Source organism: Schistocerca piceifrons, chromosome 1, assembly GCF_021461385.2.
Source record: "Schistocerca piceifrons isolate TAMUIC-IGC-003096 chromosome 1, iqSchPice1.1, whole genome shotgun sequence".
In the NCBI taxonomy this organism is placed as follows: Eukaryota; Metazoa; Arthropoda; class Insecta; order Orthoptera; family Acrididae; genus Schistocerca; species Schistocerca piceifrons.
In genome coordinates this window covers 920731463-920749406 of record NC_060138.1, presented here as the reverse complement: position 1 = coordinate 920749406, position 17944 = coordinate 920731463, and positions in this window count along the sequence as shown.

The window sequence follows — 17944 nt, the reverse complement described above, 5'->3', positions numbered from 1 at the left end:
CGTCCCGAGGGGCGGGAAAATCGTGGAACAGCTCTTCATAATCACGTACATTTCGCGGATCTTCCATGTACAAAGTCCCATAGTGTCTGGCGAACGTGTGCGCTATGTCCGTTTGTGTCACTGCGCGGCCGCCCTCCTCCGTGTTTACCGCCGTAATGAGCTGACGTTTGCGGTGGCGCCTCTCGCGCACAATGTGATACACTGACGCCGTTTCGTTGGGGATACAGTCTTGCGCTCGAGCACGGATGCGGACACCTTCTAGCTGCTCTGTCCTGATGCAAAGTAGACGAGCTTTGATGCGTTGTACGGACATCTGACGTTCGGGAGACGGCGGTTGCGTCGCAGCTCACGTAACGCTGTATAGTAAAATTCCGATGTTGCCCTTTGCCAGTTTGCTCCGTCACGCCCGCAGGCCATCAAGGTCTTTCGGAGAGCAGGTTTGACACATCCCAGCCACCACAGCAACGTGGAAGCGTACATGGACAGGCGCCTGATGCATCGACGCCACGTGTCAGTGACTGCTCGCCGACACGCATCCTCGCGTAGGAGGGAGACGTTCAGCGTCCACGGGCCCCTGCTGCGTCTTGTGAGTTGTCGGGGTAAGGTGACAGTGCAGATGTACGCGAGATGGTCCGTGAAGGCCATCGGCCAGAGTTCTGCATCACGGGTTGCTGTGCGGGGGGGACGCGAGACGTATATCCGGTCCAGACGACTGGCAAAATGGCTGGTAAAGTGCGTATATCCACTCTAGGACGCATGATGTAAGAGCCATGTGTCGGAGCGCGAGGTCACGTATCAATGCTTGTAGAGCCGGGAATGGGACGTAATGCGGTATCTGGTCCTCGGGCCGCAGAACACCGTTAAAATCGCCGCCCAGTATGTAATGGTCCATATTTCCTTGCAAAAGTGGGGCTACCTCCTCCGAATATAAGACATGCCTGTCACCACGGTGCGAATTACCGGAGGGGGCGTAGACGTTAATGACGCGGACTGCGCCAAGTGTGAGTGCGATGCCTCGCCCGTTCGGCAAGTACGTCACGTCCGTCGCGTCTATGCCATCTCGGAGAAGGATGGCCGTCCCTCCTGCGCCTTCACCTAAGGGTGGGCTGTAGGTGGTGTAGCCATACAGGTCTAAACGCAGCTCGGGACGGACCTCCTGGAGAAGGGCAATGTCCAGGTCTGCCGCTCTGATCATGTCGTGTAACATGCGGGTCTTGACAGTAGAGTGGACACCATTTACATTGACTGTTCCCACACGGTATGACTGAGACATATCAAGTGGCGGAGGCAGTGTGCCGGTGCAAGCCCACAGTGATCACACACACCACACAGCCATCCATCTGCATGCTGTTCATTACTGTGCCGTATGAGTCCCTGACTGGCAGAGCCCTCCGGGCTCAATGTCAGCTAAGGGCTCTGGTGGAGATATCGATGTTTGCTGTGCATTATTTGCCTCCATATCGTCTGCCCAATCACCAAGAGACGATTGTGATGTCATTGGTGGTTGGTCGCTTTCACAGAAGCCCACATTTTGGGAGTCGACGCAATGCGCCTCGTTTTCTGGGCCACCAAATTTAGGAGAGTGTTCCTTGTCTTCAGGCACCTTCTGGTGAATGATGCCACTGGAGTCCGTTGCAATTGTGGACGAGTCAACGAAGTCGATGTCTTCCGCCGGCTTCACATCCCTGTCCTGTTCTTCAGCTGACAATCGCCTCTTCTTGTGTGGCTTGGGTGATTTTTGCTTTCGGGTCCGAGATTCGACATCCACTGGAGGGCGGGGCTCGACACAGTCTCGGTCGCTAGGAACCCCTGTGTCCGATCTAGACAGTGACGGTGGCTGGGTGCCCACGACGCTGTGGTGGGCAGAGGCTGTAGAAACCTCTGCTTTTGTTGGGCTGCGTCGTCGTCGACGGCGCTGACTCTCCAACGGAGCTGGCAGCGGCTTGAGGAGGTAGCAGGTTTTGATCATCCATCACATCATGTTGTGCCACCTCCACATATGTTAGCGGGAGAGAGGTCATAGTGGATCGTTGGGGAAGTTCATTGCGAGGCACCTGAACGAGGCGGCGCTGCAGACACTCAGTTCTAACATGGCCCTCCTGGCCGCAGCCCGAGCAGGTCCTCGGTTGCCCATCATATATAACAATTGCGCGGCAGCCACCAACGAAAATATATGATGGAACGTGCCTCTTAAGTTCTATGCGCACTTGTCGTACCCCGTTAAGGACAGGGTACGTTTCGAATGTGTTCCATTTCTCCTCCGTGTGGCTCAGAACTGCGCGGTATGGCCGCAGCGCATCAACGACTAGGTTGGCAGGAACGTCGAACGGTAGTTCAAAGGTGCGCACGGTACGCACCCCCAGACCAGCATAGTCAACTCCTACCACGCTCATATTACCGTCTGCGTGACAGAAGCGAAAGCCGTTCGCAGATCGTTGGAGTAATCTGTCGCACGCCGCTTCGTCAATCAGTTTGAGGTAGACTGTTCTGGTTACAATAGACAGATGAATGCCTATCAGTACTTGTGGTTCTATGTGCATGATGTCTCGTAGAAACCGTTCAATTTAATGGGCCTTCGGTCTCGTGTACCATGGCGGGTCGATACAGGTACTGCGGAACACTGCCCGGCGCGCCGAGCCCGTCCGCACGGTATCACGGCTGAAAGCCGACTGGCCACTCAGCTATCGGGGAGGACTCAACAGCTGTTATTTGCCGGAACACAACTCGAAAGTCATTCATGAACATGGCTTTCAGGCATGCTTTGGCATAAACCTGTGAGGTAAAATCGTGGGAGGAATGCTTTTGGGCCCTTACTTATTGTCGACAAGTTCAATGCGCCCCTGTATCGTACGATTCTTTGCAATACTTTGCCTGGCGCTATAGAAAACGTTAGGTGACAGCTATTGTTTCAGCATGATTGTGCATCGTCACGGTTTGGAATGAATGTGCGTAACTGTTTAAATGAAACTTTTCCAGGGAAATGGATTGGTCGTGGAGATCCCATGTTCCAGCCTTCACGTTCCCCTGACCACTAGATTCTTATTTGTGAGGACACTTACAGGAACAAGTTATAGAACTCCACCCATGGAAGTACAAGAACTTATGTTTCCTTTCGAATTGTTATCTACTGATTCTATTACGTCACGCCTAATTCAGTTCCTCAGGCATAAGTGGATGAGTTAAACGTCTGCACTGAAAGCGTCGTTGAACAGAAACGGTAAGTTTCCGGACATGGTTTCCTATGTAAAATATTATGTACTCAGTCCCCTCGACAACTAGAAGCCGGCCGTGGTGGTCTCGCGGTTCTAGGCGCTCAGTCCGCAACCGCGTGACTGCTACGGTCGCAGGTTCGAATCCTGCCTCGAGCATGGATGTGTGTGATGTCCTTAGGTTAGTTAGGTTTAAGAACTTCTAAGTTCTAGGGGACTGATGACCAAAGATGTTAAGTCCCATAGTGCTCAGAGCCATTTTGAAGTCCTAGAAATCTGTAACGGGAATATCTGAACACCATGTATGCATGATTTTTAAGAGAAACGAAGACATCGACTGCAATTTGGCACTGAAATAAATTCAACGGTGACTTTTGAAAATATGTGCCGGATGGGAACTCGAATCCAGATTTTCCACCTAAGGCGAATGGGCACCTTAACCGCATAAGCGATCCGAATATGCTTCCCAACCGCCCCAAATTCTCATCTTTTTACTTGCTAGTAGCGTTCACTCTCCATTAACCTCGTTGCTCACAGCTTTTGGCTGAGGCCCGCGAGAGTTCGTACGTAGTGTGCATTTGCACTGATATTACTATGAGATAGCTATGCTCACAGGTACTACTATATACGTGCGTGGTGTCGGTTCTGTTGGACATGTCCGACAGAACAGGCATCACTTTGTGAAACAGCGGGCGTAAATGTCTACGTATTTTAAGAGAAAGGAAGGCACCCTCTGCAGCTGGATACTGTAATATATTCAACAGTGACAAGTGAAAATTGGTGCCGGACAAACACCATACTTACATATACAGTATGTCCCATTTATCTTGACCACCCTAAATAACTGTTCGTCCGGATGCAAATTACAAAATGCTTCAAGCAAATGTTCTTTAGCCGTCAGGGGGACATCACTCAACATTCACTGAAACACAACGTTATTAATTACATAACATTGACGTTGACGTTCGCAGCGCTTGGTGCAGATACTTGGGGTAATGGAACACATGCACCTGCGGACGTTGACAGAGGACAAATGTAACCTTAAGCAGAATGCACACCCGTCATTCCGTCAACCAACGTCAGTTGTAGAGTTGTGTGAGTAGAATGTACAACAACGAAGAGAAGGTAGAAATGCTACTCATCTATGGGGAATGTAAGTTAGCAGAACAGTAACTGCAATATTGTTTCTTATGTTCGGGTATATCTAGTACAGTTGTTCAGTCCTTTTAAAGACTGTTATGTATAGTAGACACACAGTAAAGACTGTCCTTCCTACGAACTGCATCGAAATAACGTTTCTTTTATTGTTGTTGTTGTTGAAGGTAGTCGAAACGCTACGCAGGCAGCGGAACTATACAGAGAGGGATATCCCGACAAATACTCACCTTCCCGAAGGATGTTTTCTCGTCTTGTGACTCTTCAGGAAACGGGAAGTTTCAACCCACGACAACGCAATCGTCGTAGCACTAATACAGACGAAGCTGCTGAAGTAACTGTTCTCACTTCCGTTGCTATGAATCCACATGCGAACACACCACAGCTTGAACACGAGATTGGCATTCCTAAAACTAGTGTACCTCGTATTCTTACACGTCACCAGTTCCACCCTTACCATATATACCTACATCAAGAATTGTATGGGAATTATTTCCAGAATCGTGTACAGTCCTGTCAGTGGGCACAGCAGCAAATCCTAGCCAACCCGAACTTCTTCTCCAGTGTTTTATTTATCGATGAATGTTCCTTCTCAAACAAAGGAGAGGTAAATACAAGGAACATGCATTATTGGTCCAACGACAACCCACGATGGCTTAGGTGGAACATCAGCGTCAATGGAGAGTTCAAAAAAATGTTCAAATGTGTGTGAAATCTTCTGGGACTTAACTGCTAAGGTCATCAGTCGCTAGGCTTACACACTACTTAACCTAAATTATCCTAAGAACGAACACACACCCACCCATGCCCGAGGGAGGACTCGAACCTCTGCCGGGACCAGCCGCACAGTCCATGACTGCAGCGCCTCAGAGCGCTCGGCTAATCCTGAGCGGCAATGGAGAGTTAACGTTTTGTGTGGGATGCTTGGTGCTAATCATTGACCCTTATTTTATCAATGGTAGTCTAAACGGCGCAGCGTATGCCACCTTCCACAGACGAATTATTCCTCCTCTTCTGGATTAAGTACCGCTAGGAACCAGAATGCTTATGTGGTATCAACACGACGGATGTCCAGCACATAAAGTCTTGCGTGCAAGTCGTGTTCTGAACCGAATGTATCATGCTAGATGGATTGGTCGAGGAGGAACAGGTAATTGGCCTGCTAGGTCTCCTGATTTAAATCCTCTGGACTTTCTTCTTTGGGGAAGCATTAAAGACGCTGCCTATCGTGATATTCAAACAACTCCAGAGAACATGCAGGAACGTATCGTGCGTGCTTGTAATTCTCTTCAGCAGGCAACACTGGAAGCAGTAAATAATTCTTTCATTCAACGAGTGTACAAGCGTATTGGTGTCCAGGGTCACCACTTTGAGCACCTTTGGATGTTCTACTCCTTGGAAGTAGTACTGGAGAGTCAAGGTCAATTTTGTGTTATGTTTTTACCTGGTTTTCGTTTGTTTTCTGACAACTCTAGCAAGTGGGCGAGTTTTTGATCACGGGCTCAAAGTCAGTGTTGCGCTATGTAATTAATAACGTTGTGTTTCAGTGAATGGTACACTGTGATACATTTTTAAATAGGTCCTTAGGAGTGCAAATGAATTACCGAATAAAAAATAGAGGGTACCATTTAAAAAAGTCATACCGCTGCTTATATCTTTGTAAAAAATAAAGCTACAATGACGGCAATCATGCTGATTGATGTCCCCCTGAAGGCTAAAAAACGTTTGCTTGAAACATTTTGTAATTTGCATCTGGACAAACAGTTATTTAGGGTGGTCAAGATAAATGTGACACCATGTATGCTATTATGATTTCATGCAACGGCGTGTAGATTTCTGGACATATTGTGTGAAAAGTGGAAAAAAATATTCATGTTGGTTGTGTGTCCTTAATATAGTCTCTGTATACGTATCAATTGTTTTGTGGACTAAATTTCATTACCTACTGATTTTACAAAATATCCGTTATATGTATCACTGCTCTCAAGTAACAGAATAGCTTGGAAAAAGGACAACTTGGAAAACATCTTTCCCTTACCAATAAATATGCCCACTTTCCCTCAGATGTTAACTTGGCACACATAAATTTTACATTCATGAAATAACGGAAGACAAAAGTGATTGGCAGTTTCGTATACTAAAGCATTTTGCACATGTGAATTATTGTACTCTGTCTAAAACAGGAGTTAATGGCTCGGAGTGAGAAGTAAGAAACGTACCTTACAGAACACTGAAATACTATTGAGCTAACACTTACGCAGTGGTTCGTCTGCTTCCCTCAGGGAATAGAGAGTTTTGGGAGGTGTAGGTTACTGTAATATGCACAGAATGCCTGTCATTAAACTTTCGCTACCAATTTAATGTAGCCCGGAAACTATTTACTTTATGGGTACTCATCTTTATAGGGATGCTGATAATGCAGTGCACTGCATGATTTGCTTTATTAAGAGTGCTAGTGCCATTGCTTGCCGTTAGGCGCCGGTACTGGTACGGCGATGTAGCCCTGGAAGTCAAGTATCAATATGCATTACAGTTGCAGACAGTCAACATGGATCTGGACATGGTAAGTACGGCTTTACTAGTAACGCTGTTTCATGAAAACAACAGCAATAATGCTGTTGCTTTTCGCGAGTATCGACACATTAAAAGAATACGGAGAGATCCTGTTTCCGCACCGGAGTTGAAAACATCATTCGGAAGTTCGAATTAACTGCGATTTGGGACCTGTACCTGGAAGTGGCCGACAGCCAATAGCGCCACAAATTACTGAAGAAAGTACAGTAGCCATGGCTGACAATCCTGGACGCCATGTGCAGTCTTCATGCAGTGCACAAGCTGTCACGACACTTGAATCTTCCACGACCCACAGTTTGAAACAATTGGGAAATGTTATCGAGGCTGTTATGGATGCTGATTGTCCTCACATTGAGCAACGTTTGTAACATGGCACGTAAACACAGTACGCATACAATAAATGTTACCCTCTCATTCGGAAATTAAAATGTTTCTTGGAATGATTTATTCGTTATATTTCTTCAGTATGTCCTTGAAAATGTTTCCATGACGTTTCGTCATCCTAAGATCTCACGTTTCCCAGGGGGGCTTTCTGAAGTTCAATAATAATCATCCCCTACGTCGTTGGTCTCATGTCAAATCGCATCGCATTAGATAATGTCGCATGTAAAAGACGAACTCTTGGGGCTGAAGTTATTCTGCAACTACAAACCGTACAGTAACGTGAGAAGCGAAAACCTAGAGAAATAACTTAATCAACAGGGCTGAAGTATGTTAAGTGTAATTTAATATGGAACTGTTTGTTAAAGTAAATAATTTGTGAAGAAAATCAGTGCTCTTGGAACGCCAAATAAATCTTGAAAAATGCAGGCATTTCCCGTAAGGTCACTGGGCCATGTAAAGGGGGTATTCAGTAATATTGTGATACTGCGGCTGGATGAACGGGTTTCATGGGAGTTTTGAGGACAGAAAAATCAAATGCTAGTTTAGCACAGCTAGGAACGAGAGCTGTTTTGGGTCAGAGACTAAAAGGCTTTACAAAAAAGTGACATCTGGCAGAAACGGATGGCTGCCATCGCCACGTTCAGTGGGAAGACTCATAGGTTCCAGTCTACGTAAAAAGCGACGCAGAAAAAGTTTTGTTGGATAGGATTTCAGGTGTGACAGTCAGCTAGTGCTTGCAGCTGACAGATGTTCCTGCAAGTGAGTAACGACGCTGTCTCAGCGCCGAAGGACTTGGCTCTGCATAACGTCCGTTTCTATCGTATGCGTATTTTCTGGCCTTTTACCGAGATTGTTTTCGCCCTGCCTTCAGATGTGTTTCCTACACCTCGAAACGTTTTGCTTTTATGTTATCTCCATAACTGTTGGGCAGCTATGTAAAACCGGCTGCTGCTGTGTCTGTAAAGAAACCATTGATGGTTTCTATGAGATATATACAAACATTGTGTAAGTATGTGGGTGTAATAAGTTTTCCATAATCTGCAGAGTACTGGGAGCACTCTTATCGTTACTATACAATAACATTTTAGAAATTGGCACGTGTCGAAAAGAATGGCAAGGTGTTTGTGTAGAGCAGCATACCATGAATTAGCAGTGTACTGAAATGGCGTTCACTTGGCCAAAAAAAGTCACTCCTGTGTACTCGGGGAAATGAGTTTCAAGCCGAGCTCACTCAGTGAAGAGGAGAACTTCACAGACAACGAACGCTATCTATCAGTGGCTTCTGTAGGTGTACGAGAATTTTCGTGTGACAGGTCTAATTAATTATAAATTTTCGACGTGTGGGCGGAACTATTGCAAAATGTGCAGTAGATTTCGTAGAGTCAAGCGCTGAATTGCAGTGTAGTGTTCAATACAAGAACATATGGGAACTTTAAATGAGTAACAATTTGAGAAGAACAATGGTTTGTTGCCATCGCTTTGCGCAGAAGTAACAGTTTCGATGCCCCAGATAATTTTTTACTCGCCTAAAATTTCTGCTCTGTCCATATGTGCACCCGGTCTAAAGAAACTATCACCGCACTTGAACGGTTCTGGACGATTTGACATTTACTGAGTCCTATTTTCTTGCACTCGCCAATTCCTGTTTTTTCGTCACACGATAACTGTCTCCTGCGTGGCACTGTCACAATCACGCATTTGATACACAGCGCGCACTGTCACTAGTGGCGCCTGTTTCCTGTTTGCAGTAAAGGTACACATGCACTCACTAACGCCACACAGCGCCGACGGCCTTTATACCGAGTTCCACACTCTGCCGCATGAATCGGTGATTTTTATCATATACTGTGCTACGGACATCAAAGGCGATACTATTTGACTGTTTTTGTTGAAATACTGAATCTCATAATATTGCATATACACTGTGCACTACTATTCCAATCGACAACGTTAATTTTACTACAAATATCCAGCCCTATGTAATGATTTCCGCTACTGTAAAACCTAAGCGGCAGCAGTTTGTAGATGTGATATTTTATACAGTGCACTTAGAGAACTCGTGATTATTTCAACGAACACCGTGTGTGGTCAGAATCTTTCATCATTTTGCAATGAATCGCAACCATATCTTGAAGGCTCAGCTGTTAATAACAAGGAAAACCTATCGATCTATCGTTGCACTTCCAGTTTTTACCAACATAAATGATACTAAGTTATAAAGAATGTAGCAATCAGTCGCGGAAACATAATTTATTTACTTTGTTTCAAATCGATTTCGACTGATATCAGTCATCATCTGTGATAAAACAAATACAACAGACAGGGCATAAACAACAACTGCTTTAACAAACGAAAGAATTGTCAATAAAACACAGTTACATCAATTACAACGTATACAGATATCTGAAATTAAAATTCACAGTCTTAACACACCACTTTTTGACCGATTCATGGCATAAGTGGAAGTACTGTCCTTGGCAGATTTCTATCATGAAATGACACATTATTATTATTATCATTATTATACAGTATGAATGAAATCATATTTTTAGCGAGTTTATCTCTTCTTGCAATTTTGACGATCGTAGTTTTGACGTATACATTTAATCTTCTATTATCAACTGATAAACAACGTTCAGAGATTTTCACTTCTTGTAACTATTTAAATTGGTATTATCATTTACCATCACTGTATAATAATAATAATTTTTTTGTAATGTGCTACATTCCTTATTTCCTGTATTTTACATTACTTTTATATTTTACATAGAGGTCGCTTATTGCAGCGTGGCGCCACCTCATGTTGTCTTGCTGTAGTGTTGACCTATGATGTGTCTCTTCATGATAAAAATCTGCCAAGGACAGTACTTCCACTTATGGCATGTATCGGTTGAAAGTGGTATCTTATGACTTTGAATTTTAATTTCAGACATCTGTATATGTTGTAATTGATGTAACTATTTTTATTGTCAAATTTTTTGTTTGTTAAAGCAGTTGTTGTTTATGGCCTTGGCTCTGAGCACTATGAGACTTAACTTCTGATGTCATCAGTCCCCTAGAACTTCGAACTACTTTAACCTAATTAACCTAAGGACATCACACACATCCATGCCCGAGGCAGGATTCGAACCTGCGACCGTAGCAGTCGCGTGGTTTTTAGACTGAAGCACCTAGAACCGCTCGGCCACAACGGCCGGCCGTTTATGGCCTGTCTCTTGTATTTGTTTTAGCAACGATGATGACCCATATCAGTCGAAACCGATTTCAAATAAGATAAATAAATTATGTTTCCGCAACTGGTTGCTACATTCTTTATAATTTTATATTCCACGTCGCTGCACAGAAAGGAAACCTTATTGAGCCCAACATTTAAATGATATAGTTTGTTAATTATAACCACATTGTGTCGAGGACGATTATTTCCAAGCAGCCGTTTCCTACCTACAGTTTAATTAATTTCCTGGAATTATGAGTAGAGTAATGGGCTATACGACCACTCCCAAGGAGCAAACGACGTCAGAAAAGTGTAAAGGTGATCACACACTTTTGTCATCCTCTCACTACAAATTTTATACAGTCTCAAACATGGGCTCATTTCTGTGTTTGTTTTGGTAAGAAACAGACCAGGGTGGCAAAGCTGGAGTTCGAGGGCGAAGGCTGGTGGCAGTAGTGGTAGACATTACTTTTCAGCGTGTCTGAGTGGCGGCCAGTACACTGAATACAACCCTGACGAGAGAACCGCTGACACCAGTAACAGATAGCAGCTGGGAGCAATGTGAGCAGTGTGCCTCTTGGCCAAGCAGCTGATTACGGCAGCAGAACAGAGGTGCGGGTAGCAGAGTTAAGTTGTATACAGTAGCAGTGCAGATCTGATACTTTGCACTGATCCAGTCAGATCAGTGAAGCAGAAACAAAGGAGTCGTCTCCCTAGTGGAGGTGAGCCTGGCAGTCTAAAAACGTCTGAAAAAGTATGTGAAATGTCTCTCAACACTAAGGTCAATTATTCGCTAGGCAACCAAATTTTTCTGTTAGTCGTTTGAATAATTCATCGGTTTATAAATAACTGATTTCGATAGTTCAACTTATAATTCTAGAAAGTTTTGGATAATTCAATACGATACATTAAATCTGCGGTGCTTCACGAAACTGCAAACTGAAGGAAGAAAATGGGAGACCTAGACATTATCTCTGAAGAAGCAGAGCATAAGTGGCTGTGAAGAGTGGAAGTAGTTGGAAAGTAAAAGAGAAGAGAGATTCAATACAGAGGCTCAGTTGTCATAAAGTACTATAGCACACAAAGCTGAATTTACGTCAAATGGGTGAAACAGTTGCAATGACGAAAGAAGATATGTTCTGAGAGTCGAAATTATAAAACCAGCCGACAGTCTGACGAAGGAAATAAAAGAGGGGGTCACTGTAATAAACGAAGAGTTCCGCAAAGTTAACAATACACAAAGTAACTTGTGCTTTCCCTCACTCATAACACTGGTTTGTTGCTTCTCTCCACACCAGTCTATCCTGTGGAAATATTTTAATCTTAACTAGACGACTATATTCCTTTTCGCCTTTTCATTCGCTGAATCTTTTACTTTCTATCTTTGTTAATTAAATTCTATGTCTCCTTTGTTATCCAACGATTTCAAATGGTTCAAATGGCTCTGAGCACTATGCGACTTAACTTCTGAGGTCATCAGTCACGTAGACTTAGAACTAATTAAACCTAACTAACCTACGGACATTACACACATCCATGCCCGAGGCAGGATTCGAACCTGCGACCGTAGCAGTCGCTCGGTTCCAGACTGTAGCGCCTAGAACCGCATGGCCATTCCGCCCGGCTCCAACGATTTCTACTGGGTATTGTCTTTCGGTCCATTTGATCCTCTGCAGCTTCACTATATCATCTCTCAGACGTCTCCTATTGTAACCCTTTCACCTGTTTTAGTCAATCGTTGGCTAACGTTCACTTTAAGATTCTCAAGATCATCTGCTTCTTTCGAATTACCCAAGTCCCAACTCTTGTCTCCTTCCCTTCTCCAACTTCTTCAGATTTAATTTGCAGTTTATAAGCAATAAATTAGGACCGGAACTCCCCCTTCTGCTCCTGGAAATGCTTTAGAGATTGAAAATCTTAATTCTAAGTCATCTTATATAACTGTACCTACTTAATCAACCAGAAACCTTTCGGGCTCTCCTGGTCTCTTACACATATATAACATTCTTTCATGATTCCTAAACAAAGTGTTTGTTATTATTAAATTATGCTCTGTGCAGAGTTCTAGCTGCTGGCTTCTCCTTTCAGTCCTTTCCTTCCATTTCACGCTTTCGTACCATCTTCCTATTCACTACATTTGCCGCTATTGAATTCCAGTCGCTCATAATAACTAAATTTTCACGCCCTTTAACTACGTGAACATTTTTTGTTTCATCATAATTTTACAACCTCCTCATCCTATATGGTGCTAGTGGACATATTAACCTGTGTTATAACGGTAGGTGTTGACTTCAGATCTTCTTGGCTACCTTAATTCGTTCAGTATGTTGTTGATGATAGATTTTAAATAGTAAATTTTTGGTAAGATCTTATGGGAGCAAACTGCTTAGGTCATCGGTCCATAAGCTTACACACTACTTAATCTAACTTAAACTAACTTACGCTATGGACAACACACACACCCATGCCCGAGAGAGGACTCGAACCTCTGACGGGGGGAGCGGCGCGGACCGTGACAAGACGCCTGAGACCGCGCGGCTACCCCGCGCGGCTGCGGCTGATAATAGATTACTCGTATTGCTAAATTCTTATTCATTACTAGACCTGCCGCTGCATTACCTCTATTTGCATTTATAACGCACTATTCATCCTATCAGAGGTCCTGTTCTTTCTCCCATCTCACTCCTTTATTAGAACTATATATAACTTCAACGTATCCACTCACTTAGTTAAATTCTCTAGCATACCTAGCCGAGTAAGGGAACCAACATTTCACGCTTCGTCCTGTGGTATGCTAGTTCTGTTTTCACTGGTCGCAACATGCTCCTGAGTAGTCACTGTCTGGAGTTCCAAATAAGGGACTATTTTCCTCCAGGAATATTTCATCAAAGATGATCCTATCACCATCAAGCCATGGAGTTAATCTGCTGTCCATCACAAAAAAAAAAAAAAAATGTTGAAGGTTCCCTTTGCTTTCGGCCGTTCGTAGCGAAAACATAGCAAAATCAGTTAGTCGGACGTAGATAATACTGGTGCAAATGGGGACTGGCAGTATGCAAGCACCTACCACCTGAAGCGTTTTTCATTAAAGTAAATACCATGCAGCTTATTTCCTGGTTTCATATAGGAATAACTTTGTGAATGGCACAAGCGAGAAAGCTGTTATAAAAGTTCGTAACATATTGTTGTAGCGGACAGTAGGAAATTCGTGGATGGTGAATCATGAAAAAATCAATAGCTCAGTTGCTGTTTTCTCATGTCAGACAGGACAAATATGCCAACTTTTCCGGAACTACGCACCCCTCTCTTCCACGTCGCACCGCACATCGCTGTCACTGAGATCAAAGCGAGGCTGGCTGTGCTTGTCATCTCACATAAGAAGAGTGTTAGAATCTAACATCTCACGGACGATGTGGTTGTTACTGATAGATCACAAGTTCAGATACAATAAAGACGAGGAAGAACGCAATGGATGTCCTTATCGTAGGAAACCTAAGTATGTTCTGCTACAGCAGATCTGGGAGACAATGAAAGCCTTACTCTGAACGATAGGGTGCCTCCACAGATTAGATTAGATTAGATTAGTACTTGTTCCATAAATCATGAATACGACACTTCGTAATGATGTGGAACTTGTCAGGTTAATAAAAAGTGTTTATACAAGATATTACATTAGACAAAATATTACATGACACTCAATAATTTTTTTTTTTTTTCAACACAGTGTCTTGACCATTGTGACAAGTCAGATAGCAGGAGATATTAACACCCAGTGGATTATATGTGTTGTGAATAGTTTACTTCAGGTATACAGGGTGAAGGACCTAAAATTTGCACCACAAATATTGAAGAAATGGAAAGTACTATTGGTGTGGGGGGTTTTTCGGATTGAATTGGTAGTCAGGGCTCGTATTGTTGGTCAACAAACAGACTGTAATAATAAATCGAAAGTCTATTTTTTGGACAAACGTAAGTCTTTTTAAATGGAACAATGCCTATTGACATCAACAAACTAAAATAGAGTAAATTAGAATGTCAGTGGTGATTGTTGCAGGACTGTAATGCGAGTCGTTTATGAAATTTCGTATTTTGAAAAGTTTTCACACTGACACTTCTTTATGCCTTTCAACTTAGCGAAGTTGCTTGGTACGATGTTGTTATGTTTGCTAGCGGTGTGTTATGGAGGTTGAGCGCAGAATTGTTGCCACAGTGTACTTTATTATCATTATATCTCACAAATCGTCAAATACCAATCGTTTTCTGTTCAAGCCGTCGGATGAGGTCATGAACAGACCGTTGCGCGGTTACGTATTGTGCAGTTTCAGCTTGCTGAGTTAGCTGAAATTTGACAGTTAATAAACTGCCTGTTTATAAGTTCTGATGATGTCCCGAGGATTAGCAGGCAAAACAATGGCCTGAGAGACATTTCTGAGACCAGGTTCTAATATCAGGAAATTAGAAGTCACCCAGGATGTAAACCGCTTTGAAAGCCTCCATTTTGTTAGTAGTGTCAGTGTTCTATGCACTGGTTCAGCAAAAATCTGCTCCCGCAGTAATAGAATTCAGTTTCTTCAAACTGGAAGAATCACCAGAAAAACATCACGAAGCTTTAAATTGTTCGAAGATTTACCTAATGTGGCTTTATCCACTGTAATATTGACAATAGTGTAGTTACGGTGTCTTCGGCGTAGAAGTTTGAAATTTGGGACAAATGTGCCTATAACCTTGCTCTCTAATGGTCCAAACGCATGCCGCCCTGACAGGTCGCCCCAGGGCTCAATGTCGCTTCAAACACCAAAATGTCGACCCACGTGAAAAAAGGCCAGAGCGCAACAGTTCATGTGACGTTTAAGGTAGGCAACAATTTTCACCAACGCTACCGTGAACGTGCCACACGACGGGAAGGTGTTGGCACTACCTCTTATACATATTTCACCCTTCTTCTTCACCCCTCTGCAATAGAGGTGAGAACTGCCGCACCTTGGGTTGAAATCATGTGGATTTCTTAGGGGTGACCGAAGAAAACATTTCAGAGACCCTGTGGTTCAGAATTAACACAAAAATTCCTTAGAGGGGTGGCATAAAGGGAGCCAGTAAAACAACCCTTTCCCAGGGGTGATAATTCCAACACATTTCGCTGTCGAAAACGACAGTTCACAGAGTGATGAACAACAGGACTACGTCACCACCTTTGACACTGCTGACACCCTCAGACGATCCAATCCTTCTCTAAAGACACAGTGTGTCAACAGCCCCACTGAACGCGATCCTTCCCCGTCGGATGTTCGAGTCTTCCCTCGGGCATGGGTGTGTATTGTCTTTACCATAAGTTAGTCTAAGTTAGATTAATTAGTGCGTAAGCTTAGGGACCGACGACCTTAGCAGTTTGGTCCCATGAGACCTTACCACAAATTTCATTTGAACGCTATCGCACACCTTCGGAGTGCAGCGCAACCACAGTTTTTCCTCCAGTGTACAGAGTGAAACCACTAACGCCCTCTCAAAACAATCCTACGAAATCTGAACGTCATCCAGTGTGGTGTAACGACGTATTTAGGTTTGCGTTTGATATATGACCATGTGCAGACTTCGTCACCCACGTCAGTTACACTCACTTCAAAAATAATTTATATTCTTTTTAAATTGTCATAGAATGGTTCTTGAACGAAACTGTAAAACATCAGTTGAGTCGTGTGCAAAGAATTACATCACTTGGGCCAATTGGTTTTCGTAACTTTTTCGAATTTAAAATTCGTTTGTTTCTCCTCAGAAAATTATATCGACACACGTTATCTTGATCTAATCGATATCAGAATCACACATTAAATAAACTTTTTAGATTCAAAGTTTCGGCCAACGCTGTCTGAATCAATAATCTTGTCAAATATATTATTAATCCGTTCACATAACTCTTCATAAATAAATCTTCAAGACACGTGTTTCACCTTTAGTAACATACACTATTTTATTAGCTTCCTACACATACAGATGTGAACTTGAGCGTTGACAGACAGTGACTAACATCTCAATAAGATTAAGCTCATTATGACGTCATTGTTGTACAAAAAGAGTATAAAAATTCATTTTTTAATTTTTTAGAAACACGACGCAACAACTCGGTTCCAGGATCTTCTGTTGCTCCTTGGCTGTCGACCCGCGACGTATAGCGGCCAGCAATTTCCTCTCTGGTCGCGGCAACGAAGATGCTGTCCCCGTTCGTTGCGCCGATCTCTCCGTACATGAAACACATAAAAAAAATACAAAACTTTTAGATAATTCACATCTTATTACAAATAATAAGAAAACACATAAACAAAACTAAATTAAACTTATAGTCACCTGCAAACTGGGCTGACTTTGGTGGATGGGTGACGCTTAATTTCGTCCCACTACATACCCCACCCACAAGCTCAGTTTGTCAGGTTTTAACCGGATTAAACTTTTCAATATACAATATTTAACTGTTAATACATTTTTCTCACATTTTACGTAACCTAGAGCCCTTGCTCTTAGATAGATTTAATCCTTTTAATACGATATTGTTGTGACTATTTGTCATTTACTCTTAATTGTGCTATTATGGTAATTCGTAACCGAATGTAGGGAGATTGCTCCTCTTCAGTTAATAGTTGCTAATAAATACTAATTTAGTACGTTCTTTAACGTTGTACATTAGGACAGAGCGTTCAAATTGTGATAGATTAGTTTCAGTTTCATTTATTTACTAGAGTTATTCTTTCCAAGAATGTATATTACTAATAAGTTTCTCACAATAACTAATAGTACTATTTACTTTACGTCATTCTCTTCCCTAATGCCTTATTTATGCCTGAGGTCAAGAAGAAATCAAGCAAAACTCTCTTTAGAATCTCGGCACGGCTTTCTTTACCTTCGGACACCTTGTTGGGTAATGGCCATTTATTTAGGAGAAACAAGCGAGAGAGCCCCGTTTGGTGTGTTCTATATTAACACTATTGCAAACCTCTATTAAATGCACTCTGCTATGTTCTCGTGAGCCATATAGCTCTGGACGCCCATGGTCCCTAAAACTATTAACCATCCCCTTTGGTTCCTACTATCCGAGTAAATTTAAAATATGCAAAATTCCTTTTGACCTAAGAGCAAAATTTCTTCCATATAAATCCCCCTTTGGGTTATCTTTCTCTTTTTGAAGTACCAGTAGATTATTGTAGAACACTTGTTTAAGCTTTCTGTTCTATTCTTTAAAATAATACGTAACTATCACGAAAACTTCACATGAATAAACTACGAACGCTCTTCCGTATGTAACATATATTAAATATTAACTTATTTAGGAATGAAGAGTTTCATTTGATCAACACTATATAATCCTTTAATTACACCTGATGAAGGTTCCATAAGAAGTAATGCTTTGGGATGTACAATC